We start from the raw sequence: 10,085 nt of genomic DNA, 5'->3' as shown, positions 1-10,085 counted from the left end.
CATCTCTGCAGCAAATTGCACGGTTAAAGTAAAAGGCACGGAAAGTGGCATCTCGAACCGGCCCCGAGGTCAGAGCATGCTCACAATGTGATCTGTCGTTCTCGGATTGTAATGCGACCTCCGGTTTTAGGGTGGAGAACATTCTTTGGGACCCTTCTTCTGCAAAACAGACACAGTGACTGAATAAATGCTGCACGGTTTGATGTGGAACACGGCCTGCTCAGCTTTGTGCATTTTCCCTGTAGTCAGGTGTGTTTCGTGTTCCGTGTAAACGTGAAAGTCGTCCTGTTTCGAGCAATGTGTGAAATCATTTAGCAAAGCAAGAATCGAAATTGTAGTAATGTCTAGCAGCTCATGGTTATTTGACCGAAGTGTCCAAGTGTCTCTGCTGTCAAGATCGCGTTCGCCTCCCGCGCGGAAAATCGCAAACAGCTCTGCTGTTCCAAAGCGATTTGTGCTTTTACTGGAACCGAATGGAGACTATTATTTCATCGCTGTTGTGAAACAAAGTCCTGCGGTGACTCGACTCGTCGTTATTTGGTTTTTTGTCCAATGGGAAAATCGTTCCAATGAATTTCGGTGTCATATGTTATTGAATTTCTCCCATTTCCTTCATTTCCGTCCTGGAGACATCAGAAGGAAAAGGTAATCTAATCGAGACTGTGATTGGTGAAATTGACTTTTTATGGCCCGTTCTTATGATGTTCTTTCTATCTCTCTTTTCAGCATTGTCTGGAAAGTGGTGGTGCACTAACGCTGCAGTATGTTTGAAAGAGTAGTTTGGAATTGCCCTGTTGTTAGTTGTGAGATTACTTTATGACTCATGCCCTCGGACTGTGACACATTTAGCATTCATGCATCTCTCTGTCTGAAAATGCATTCGGCATGCCAGTTTTGTTTGTGTTCCGTGAAAAATGCTTTCTGTTTTGCGATTCGCTCAGCACATTACGAGTTAACAGGGTTTCTGAGGTAACTTCGAGCAGCAAAACTCCTCAATTGAGGTCTGGGAAAATTTCACGGAGTATGGTCAGTCGGGGCAAAATTAAGGAAGTCGTTCGTATCTGCAGTGTTTCACAATACTACCTTTCCCGTGAGCAGTCGAACAGACTAAACGATTGTGCCACAGACTGCGATGGAAAACTCCGCTAAAAAGTAATCCTTTAAAGCCAGTGTTAGCAACAAGACGTTATGGGGGTACACGGCGTGGAAACAGATATTTAGGTGTATCTCATCCATGCTCACCACATAACCAAAATTAAACAAGTCCCGTTCCCCAGCATTTGGCCCCAATCCCTCTAAACCCATCCTGTCCAGAAACTCATCCGATTACCTTTGCAATTTTCTGAGTGTAATAGCCTCCTCCACTTCCTCTGGGAGCTCATTCCATACACGCACAACCTTCTGTGTGGGAAATGTGCCTCAGGTCGTTTGTCAATTTCAGCCCACTCACCTTAAACCTATGCTCTCGAGTTTTCAACTCACCCCAATTTGGGTAAAACACAGAAATACTCAGTTTACAACCCTTCCATAAGATCATATCGCAGCCGTTACGCTGCAGGGAAAGTCGTCCCAGCTTATTCCACCTCGCCCTACGGTCCAAACATTGACGAAATCATTGTCTATATATTGTCATCAATTTCACGTGTCTTTTTTAACGTTTTCAAGATGTCAATTACGCTGGACAACAACGAGCAATTGGAAACAGAAAGGTGAAACGGAGAATGGCTTCAACTTTCAGTGCTGGATGCCACTGCGCCGCAGGGCGGCGACCGCGGCTGGTTTCTGTAGTGTAGTGGTCATCACGTTCGCCTAACACGCGAAAGGTCCCCAGTTCGAAACTGGGCAGAAACTGCTTTGTTCGTCAACTGCGGCCTTTTACATGGACAAGAACGGAGCTTTCTTGCTTGCTTTCCCATCTGCAAACCTGCCTTCGAATTTGCTTGAAAGAATCTGCTCTCGTAGTGAAATGTAAGGCAACTCCATTTAATTACTGTGTAAAGCATTATAAAGTTTTTCTCCAACCTGGTTCTGATGCATATGCCATTCTGTTTGAGAGTGTCCTTGCCGCGTTCTGATCCTTCCACGAAAAGCAGTACCGCATTTGCATTCCTTGCGTAGGCGGACCGGCTCAAAGGCAGGTCACAGCGCACCACGGATTCCTGAACTTGTCTGTCTGTCAAATGTACCCCAAAGTCGTCTCTGAAAGGCCTCATTTGGAAGCTGTCTGTCGTTATTCAACGCGCGAGAGTTGGTACCAGATTCCTGAATCATATTTTGGGGCAGTTCGCACGTTAGTGGCTCATTCAATCAGCAACAGCAATGAAATAATTTACACTCTCAGAGGAACCTTTGAACCTGTGCTTTCATAGCGCCGCTAATATTAAGGTGCGCCCCGAGATCTAAGCCATGTTGGAACTGAAACGGAGGAATCGACAGAGAGGCTACAGAATGACATCGCATCCATTTGGTTTTCTTTAAATCACTGACGAGCAGGAAAATGTAAAAGGGGAGAGCGAGTGGGGAAGTGAGGCGGTTGCAGCTCTGGTAAAAGTCCTTCTTTGTGATTCACTCCGCAAACAGAGACTTGAAGGTGACTCAGAGGCGTGTGAGCTCTTCACATCGAGATCAGAAAGCACTCAAGGGCAGTTAGCACCTCTTCCGGAGTGGGGGTGGGGTGAGGTAATTACCTTTTGACTTCTGTTACTATGTTCAGAAACTGCCTTTTCGATTGACTTGAACAGAAACTGCATTTCCAATAAGCACCATGGAAGTTAGCAAAATTTATTGAATCGCTTCTCGTCGATTGCCGCACAGGTTTCCGACTCAGTTGGTATCCACGTGGCTCATGTCCAGGAGTGAACATCTCTGCAGCAAATTGCACGGTTAAAGTAAAAGGCACGGAAAGTGGCATCTCGAACCGGCCCCGAGGTCAGAGCATGCTCACAATGTGATCTGTCGTTCTCGGATTGTAATGCGACCTCCGGTTTTAGGGTGGAGAACATTCTTTGGGACCCTTCTTCTGCAAAACAGACACAGTGACTGAATAAATGCTGCACGGTTTGATGTGGAACACGGCCTGCTCAGCTTTGTGCATTTTCCCTGTAGTCAGGTGTGTTTCGTGTTCCGTGTAAACGTGAAAGTCGTCCTGTTTCGAGCAATGTGTGAAATCATTTAGCAAAGCAAGAATCGAAATTGTAGTAATGTCTAGCAGCTCATGGTTATTTGACCGAAGTGTCCAAGTGTCTCTGCTGTCAAGATCGCGTTCGCCTCCCGCGCGGAAAATCGCAAACAGCTCTGCTGTTCCAAAGCGATTTGTGCTTTTACTGGAACCGAATGGAGACTATTATTTCATCGCTGTTGTGAAACAAAGTCCTGCGGTGACTCGACTCGTCGTTATTTGGTTTTTTGTCCAATGGGAAAATCGTTCCAATGAATTTCGGTGTCATATGTTATTGAATTTCTCCCATTTCCTTCATTTCCGTCCTGGAGACATCAGAAGGAAAAGGTAATCTAATCGAGACTGTGATTGGTGAAATTGACTTTTTATGGCCCGTTCTTATGATGTTCTTTCTATCTCTCTTTTCAGCATTGTCTGGAAAGTGGTGGTGCACTAACGCTGCAGTATGTTTGAAAGAGTAGTTTGGAATTGCCCTGTTGTTAGTTGTGAGATTACTTTATGACTCATGCCCTCGGACTGTGACACATTTAGCATTCATGCATCTCTCTGTCTGAAAATGCATTCGGCATGCCAGTTTTGTTTGTGTTCCGTGAAAAATGCTTTCTGTTTTGCGATTCGCTCAGCACATTACGAGTTAACAGGGTTTCTGAGGTAACTTCGAGCAGCAAAACTCCTCAATTGAGGTCTGGGAAAATTTCACGGAGTATGGTCAGTCGGGGCAAAATTAAGGAAGTCGTTCGTATCTGCAGTGTTTCACAATACTACCTTTCCCGTGAGCAGTCGAACAGACTAAACGATTGTGCCACAGACTGCGATGGAAAACTCCGCTAAAAAGTAATCCTTTAAAGCCAGTGTTAGCAACAAGACGTTATGGGGGTACACGGCGTGGAAACAGATATTTAGGTGTATCTCATCCATGCTCACCACATAACCAAAATTAAACAAGTCCCGTTCCCCAGCATTTGGCCCCAATCCCTCTAAACCCATCCTGTCCAGAAACTCATCCGATTACCTTTGCAATTTTCTGAGTGTAATAGCCTCCTCCACTTCCTCTGGGAGCTCATTCCATACACGCACAACCTTCTGTGTGGGAAATGTGCCTCAGGTCGTTTGTCAATTTCAGCCCACTCACCTTAAACCTATGCTCTCGAGTTTTCAACTCACCCCAATTTGGGTAAAACACAGAAATACTCAGTTTACAACCCTTCCATAAGATCATATCGCAGCCGTTACGCTGCAGGGAAAGTCGTCCCAGCTTATTCCACCTCGCCCTACGGTCCAAACATTGACGAAATCATTGTCTATATATTGTCATCAATTTCACGTGTCTTTTTTAACGTTTTCAAGATGTCAATTACGCTGGACAACAACGAGCAATTGGAAACAGAAAGGTGAAACGGAGAATGGCTTCAACTTTCAGTGCTGGATGCCACTGCGCCGCAGGGCGGCGACCGCGGCTGGTTTCTGTAGTGTAGTGGTCATCACGTTCGCCTAACACGCGAAAGGTCCCCAGTTCGAAACTGGGCAGAAACTGCTTTGTTCGTCAACTGCGGCCTTTTACATGGACAAGAACGGAGCTTTCTTGCTTGCTTTCCCATCTGCAAACCTGCCTTCGAATTTGCTTGAAAGAATCTGCTCTCGTAGTGAAATGTAAGGCAACTCCATTTAATTACTGTGTAAAGCATTATAAAGTTTTTCTCCAACCTGGTTCTGATGCATATGCCATTCTGTTTGAGAGTGTCCTTGCCGCGTTCTGATCCTTCCACGAAAAGCAGTACCGCATTTGCATTCCTTGCGTAGGCGGACCGGTTCAAAGGCAGGTCACAGCGCACCACGGATTCCTGAACTTGTCTGTCTGTCAAATGTACCCCAAAGTCGTCTCTGAAAGGCCTCATTTGGAAGCTGTCTGTCGTTATTCAACGCGCGAGAGTTGGTACCAGATTCCTGAATCATATTTTGGGGCAGTTCGCACGTTAGTGGCTCATTCAATCAGCAACAGCAATGAAATAATTTACACTCTCAGAGGAACCTTTGAACCTGTGCTTTCATAGCGCCGCTAATATTAAGGTGCGCCCCGAGATCTAAGCCATGTTGGAACTGAAACGGAGGAATCGACAGAGAGGCTACAGAATGACATCGCATCCATTTGGTTTTCTTTAAATCACTGACGAGCAGGAAAATGTAAAAGGGGAGAGCGAGTGGGGAAGTGAGGCGGTTGCAGCTCTGGTAAAAGTCCTTCTTTGTGATTCACTCCGCAAACAGAGACTTGAAGGTGACTCAGAGGCGTGTGAGCTCTTCACATCGAGATCAGAAAGCACTCAAGGGCAGTTAGCACCTCTTCCGGAGTGGGGGTGGGGTGAGGTAATTACCTTTTGACTTCTGTTACTATGTTCAGAAACTGCCTTTTCGATTGACTTGAACAGAAACTGCATTTCCAATAAGCACCATGGAAGTTAGCAAAATTTATTGAATCGCTTCTCGTCGATTGCCGCACAGGTTTCCGACTCAGTTGGTATCCACGTGGCTCATGTCCAGGAGTGAACATCTCTGCAGCAAATTGCACGGTTAAAGTAAAAGGCACGGAAAGTGGCATCTCGAACCGGCCCCGAGGTCAGAGCATGCTCACAATGTGATCTGTCGTTCTCGGATTGTAATGCGACCTCCGGTTTTAGGGTGGAGAACATTCTTTGGGACCCTTCTTCTGCAAAACAGACACAGTGACTGAATAAATGCTGCACGGTTTGATGTGGAACACGGCCTGCTCAGCTTTGTGCATTTTCCCTGTAGTCAGGTGTGTTTCGTGTTCCGTGTAAACGTGAAAGTCGTCCTGTTTCGAGCAATGTGTGAAATCATTCAGCAAAGCAAGAATCGAAATTGTAGTAATGTCTAGCAGCTCATGGTTATTTGACCGAAGTGTCCAAGTGTCTCTGCTGTCAAGATCGCGTTCGCCTCCCGCGCGGAAAATCGCAAACAGCTCTGCTGTTCCAAAGCGATTTGTGCTTTTACTGGAACCGAATGGAGACTATTATTTCATCGCTGTTGTGAAACAAAGTCCTGCGGTGACTCGACTCGTCGTTATTTGGTTTTTTGTCCAATGGGAAAATCGTTCCAATGAATTTCGGTGTCATATGTTATTGAATTTCTCCCATTTCCTTCATTTCCGTCCTGGAGACATCAGAAGGAAAAGGTAATCTAATCGAGACTGTGATTGGTGAAATTGACTTTTTATGGCCCGTTCTTATGATGTTCTTTCTATCTCTCTTTTCAGCATTGTCTGGAAAGTGGTGGTGCACTAACGCTGCAGTATGTTTGAAAGAGTAGTTTGGAATTGCCCTGTTGTTAGTTGTGAGATTACTTTATGACTCATGCCCTCGGACTGTGACACATTTAGCATTCATGCATCTCTCTGTCTGAAAATGCATTCGGCATGCCAGTTTTGTTTGTGTTCCGTGAAAAATGCTTTCTGTTTTGCGATTCGCTCAGCACATTACGAGTTAACAGGGTTTCTGAGGTAACTTCGAGCAGCAAAACTCCTCAATTGAGGTCTGGGAAAATTTCACGGAGTATGGTCAGTCGGGGCAAAATTAAGGAAGTCGTTCGTATCTGCAGTGTTTCACAATACTACCTTTCCCGTGAGCAGTCGAACAGACTAAACGATTGTGCCACAGACTGCGATGGAAAACTCCGCTAAAAAGTAATCCTTTAAAGCCAGTGTTAGCAACAAGACGTTATGGGGGTACACGGCGTGGAAACAGATATTTAGGTGTATCTCATCCATGCTCACCACATAACCAAAATTAAACAAGTCCCGTTCCCCAGCATTTGGCCCCAATCCCTCTAAACCCATCCTGTCCAGAAACTCATCCGATTACCTTTGCAATTTTCTGAGTGTAATAGCCTCCTCCACTTCCTCTGGGAGCTCATTCCATACACGCACAACCTTCTGTGTGGGAAATGTGCCTCAGGTCGTTTGTCAATTTCAGCCCACTCACCTTAAACCTATGCTCTCGAGTTTTCAACTCACCCCAATTTGGGTAAAACACAGAAATACTCAGTTTACAACCCTTCCATAAGATCATATCGCAGCCGTTACGCTGCAGGGAAAGTCGTCCCAGCTTATTCCACCTCGCCCTACGGTCCAAACATTGACGAAATCATTGTCTATATATTGTCATCAATTTCACGTGTCTTTTTTAACGTTTTCAAGATGTCAATTACGCTGGACAACAACGAGCAATTGGAAACAGAAAGGTGAAACGGAGAATGGCTTCAACTTTCAGTGCTGGATGCCACTGCGCCGCAGGGCGGCGACCGCGGCTGGTTTCTGTAGTGTAGTGGTCATCACGTTCGCCTAACACGCGAAAGGTCCCCAGTTCGAAACTGGGCAGAAACTGCTTTGTTCGTCAACTGCGGCCTTTTACATGGACAAGAACGGAGCTTTCTTGCTTGCTTTCCCATCTGCAAACCTGCCTTCGAATTTGCTTGAAAGAATCTGCTCTCGTAGTGAAATGTAAGGCAACTCCATTTAATTACTGTGTAAAGCATTATAAAGTTTTTCTCCAACCTGGTTCTGATGCATATGCCATTCTGTTTGAGAGTGTCCTTGCCGCGTTCTGATCCTTCCACGAAAAGCAGTACCGCATTTGCATTCCTTGCGTAGGCGGACCGGTTCAAAGGCAGGTCACAGCGCACCACGGATTCCTGAACTTGTCTGTCTGTCAAATGTACCCCAAAGTCGTCTCTGAAAGGCCTCATTTGGAAGCTGTCTGTCGTTATTCAACGCGCGAGAGTTGGTACCAGATTCCTGAATCATATTTTGGGGCAGTTCGCACGTTAGTGGCTCATTCAATCAGCAACAGCAATGAAATAATTTACACTCTCAGAGGAACCTTTGAACCTGTGCTTTCATAGCGCCGCTAATATTAAGGTGCGCCCCGAGATCTAAGCCATGTTGGAACTGAAACGGAGGAATCGACAGAGAGGCTACAGAATGACATCGCATCCATTTGGTTTTCTTTAAATCACTGACGAGCAGGAAAATGTAAAAGGGGAGAGCGAGTGGGGAAGTGAGGCGGTTGCAGCTCTGGTAAAAGTCCTTCTTTGTGATTCACTCCGCAAACAGAGACTTGAAGGTGACTCAGAGGCGTGTGAGCTCTTCACATCGAGATCAGAAAGCACTCAAGGGCAGTTAGCACCTCTTCCGGAGTGGGGGTGGGGTGAGGTAATTACCTTTTGACTTCTGTTACTATGTTCAGAAACTGCCTTTTCGATTGACTTGAACAGAAACTGCATTTCCAATAAGCACCATGGAAGTTAGCAAAATTTATTGAATCGCTTCTCGTCGATTGCCGCACAGGTTTCCGACTCAGTTGGTATCCACGTGGCTCATGTCCAGGAGTGAACATCTCTGCAGCAAATTGCACGGTTAAAGTAAAAGGCACGGAAAGTGGCATCTCGAACCGGCCCCGAGGTCAGAGCATGCTCACAATGTGATCTGTCGTTCTCGGATTGTAATGCGACCTCCGGTTTTAGGGTGGAGAACATTCTTTGGGACCCTTCTTCTGCAAAACAGACACAGTGACTGAATAAATGCTGCACGGTTTGATGTGGAACACGGCCTGCTCGGCTTTGTGCATTTTCCCTGTAGTCAGGTGTGTTTCGTGTTCCGTGTAAACGTGAAAGTCGTCCTGTTTCGAGCAATGTGTGAAATCATTTAGCAAAGCAAGAATCGAAATTGTAGTAATGTCTAGCAGCTCATGGTTATTTGACCGAAGTGTCCAAGTGTCTCTGCTGTCAAGATCGCGTTCGCCTCCCGCGCGGAAAATCGCAAACAGCTCTGCTGTTCCAAAGCGATTTGTGCTTTTACTGGAACCGAATGGAGACTATTATTTCATCGCTGTTGTGAAACAAAGTCCTGCGGTGACTCGACTCGTCGTTATTTGGTTTTTTGTCCAATGGGAAAATCGTTCCAATGAATTTCGGTGTCATATGTTATTGAATTTCTCCCATTTCCTTCATTTCCGTCCTGGAGACATCAGAAGGAAAAGGTAATCTAATCGAGACTGTGATTGGTGAAATTCACTTTTTATGGCCCGTTCTTATGATGTTCTTTCTATCTCTCTTTTCAGCATTGTCTGGAAAGTGGTGGTGCACTAACGCTGCAGTATGTTTGAAAGAGTAGTTTGGAATTGCCCTGTTGTTAGTCGTGAGATTACTTTATGACTCATGCCCTCGGACTGTGACACATTTAGCATTCATGCATCTCTCTGTCTGAAAATGCATTCGGCATGCCAGTTTTGTTTGTGTTCCGTGAAAAATGCTTTCTGTTTTGCGATTCGCTCAGCACATTACGAGTTAACAGGGTTTCTGAGGTAACTTCGAGCAGCAAAACTCCTCAATTGAGGTCTGGGAAAATTTCACGGAGTATGGTCAGTCGGGGCAAAATTAAGGAAGTCGTTCGTATCTGCAGTGTTTCACAATACTACCTTTCCCGTGAGCAGTCGAACAGACTAAACGATTGTGCCACAGACTGCGATGGAAAACTCCGCTAAAAAGTAATCCTTTAAAGCCAGTGTTAGCAACAAGACGTTATGGGGGTACACGGCGTGGAAACAGATATTTAGGTGTATCTCATCCATGCTCACCACATAACCAAAATTAAACAAGTCCCGTTCCCCAGCATTTGGCCCCAATCCCTCTAAACCCATCCTGTCCAGAAACTCATCCGATTACCTTTGCAATTTTCTGAGTGTAATAGCCTCCTCCACTTCCTCTGGGAGCTCATTCCATACACGCACAACCTTCTGTGTGGGAAATGTGCCTCAGGTCGTTTGTCAATTTCAGCCCACTCACCTTAAACCTATGCTCTCGAGTTTTCAACTCACCCCAAATTGGGTAAAACACAGAA

General features: G+C 45.6%; 3 non-coding genes across 3 annotated transcripts; all 3 read left to right on the top strand.

Moving 5' to 3' along the window:
- Nucleotides 1–1,778: 1,778 nt before the first annotated feature.
- On the top strand, nucleotides 1,779–1,851 carry trnav-aac (transfer RNA valine (anticodon AAC)). Its single transcript has one exon. It is a non-coding gene; the product is annotated as a tRNA-Val (tRNA).
- A 2,787-nt stretch (nucleotides 1,852–4,638) lies between these two features.
- trnav-aac (transfer RNA valine (anticodon AAC)) lies at nucleotides 4,639–4,711 on the top strand. Its single transcript has one exon. It is a non-coding gene; the product is annotated as a tRNA-Val (tRNA).
- Nucleotides 4,712–7,498: 2,787 nt separating this feature from the next.
- On the top strand, nucleotides 7,499–7,571 carry trnav-aac (transfer RNA valine (anticodon AAC)). Its single transcript has one exon. It is a non-coding gene; the product is annotated as a tRNA-Val (tRNA).
- Nucleotides 7,572–10,085: the final 2,514 nt, after the last annotated feature.

This window comes from Chiloscyllium punctatum, unplaced genomic scaffold, assembly GCF_047496795.1.
Source record: "Chiloscyllium punctatum isolate Juve2018m unplaced genomic scaffold, sChiPun1.3 scaffold_818, whole genome shotgun sequence".
Classification (NCBI taxonomy): domain Eukaryota; kingdom Metazoa; phylum Chordata; class Chondrichthyes; order Orectolobiformes; family Hemiscylliidae; genus Chiloscyllium; species Chiloscyllium punctatum.
Note: the sequence above shows the minus strand (reverse complement) of the source record. Positions and strands in the feature narration are given on the sequence as shown.